At 53.2% G+C, this 1142-nt stretch overlaps 1 non-coding gene across 1 annotated transcript; it reads right to left on the bottom strand.

Moving 5' to 3' along the window:
* Nucleotides 1-538: 538 nt before the first annotated feature.
* On the bottom strand, nucleotides 539-611 carry TRNAK-CUU. Its single transcript has one exon. It is a non-coding gene; the product is annotated as a tRNA-Lys (tRNA).
* Between the last annotated feature and the right edge of the window lie 531 nt (nucleotides 612-1142).

Below are 1142 nucleotides of genomic sequence, written 5' to 3'. Positions count from 1 at the left end.
GAGTGGGTCAGGGAAGTGCCCAGAGTGGAGACACTGTAGCCCTGTTCAAGTGATCATGACAAGATTGGGGGGGTCAAGCCCCCCAGGATTCCTGGGCCCAGCCTTGTTGGGGTTACGAGGACTCTACCACACACCAGAGTAGAAAGAGCGTCCTTGGGGTCAGGCAGCCTCTGGGTAAGGGGGTGGGGACTCAGATCCTTCCGCCAGCCAATTCCACTGGGGTCTTGTAAAATCCAGGGAAGTTCCCAACAATAGCCAGAACAGACTCTCCTTACACTTACGGTCTGTCCTCATTGCTTCTCTCTCTCCCTTCCCCCCATCTCTGCTGCTCCACCTCTGGGCTTTCTCAGCACCTGGCCCCACAGCGCTTCCTGCCAGCCAGAGACTGCATGTTCTAGGCCTGCTCCTGTGGATGTGGCCTCTCTCCTGATTGCTAAGGAAAGGAACCTTTCCAGGAAATGGCCACAGCTTCTGGGAATCCAGCTGTGGCTGTGAACAGAATTTGGGTCCTGGCACACAAGGCAACTTAAAAGCTGAGCACCCAGACAAGGGCTTGAACCCTGGACCCTCAGATTAAGAGCCTGATGCTCTACCAACTGAGCTACCTGGGCTTGTTGAGAAACAGTTTCACCGTTCAGCACAAGAGTGAGCAGGCAGGCAAAAGAGAGGCAAAAAAAGTCCCAGGAACCCCTCCTCTTTCTGTTCAGCCACTGCCTGTCAGCAGGATTCCTCCTCCTCCTCAGGGAGACTAAATCTAAGCACCTAGACAGCAAGTCCGTCTGCTGCACCCCAATTCCCCATGCCTGAGCCTCCCTACCAAAGTCCTTCACCTGGCTCCATAGAATTACATCTCACGTCTTGCTGGGAACTCGACTTCTTGTGCCCAGAGAGTCTCCCCCCCCCCCTCAGTAGATGACCCAAGAAACACAGTGTCCACCTTTTCCAAAAAAGCATGTGAAGTAGCTTTGCTCCTGTGTCTACGTGGTCTAATGACTAAGATATCTGACTTTGGCTCAAGTGATTGAAAGTTCAAGTCACTTTACGGTTGTATTGCTGCAGTTTTACCATTGTGCTGAAAGTCCTGCTCCCTTCAGGGCTGGAACCTCTTCTTGGCCGCTCAGGCCAATGCTCTGGCTTCAGCT

The sequence above is a fragment of the Mauremys reevesii genome, linkage group 12 (genome assembly GCF_016161935.1).
Source record: "Mauremys reevesii isolate NIE-2019 linkage group 12, ASM1616193v1, whole genome shotgun sequence".
Taxonomy (NCBI): Eukaryota; Metazoa; Chordata; order Testudines; family Geoemydidae; genus Mauremys; species Mauremys reevesii.
The sequence above is the reverse complement of the archived record's forward strand: the minus strand, read 5'-3'. Positions and strand labels throughout refer to the sequence as shown.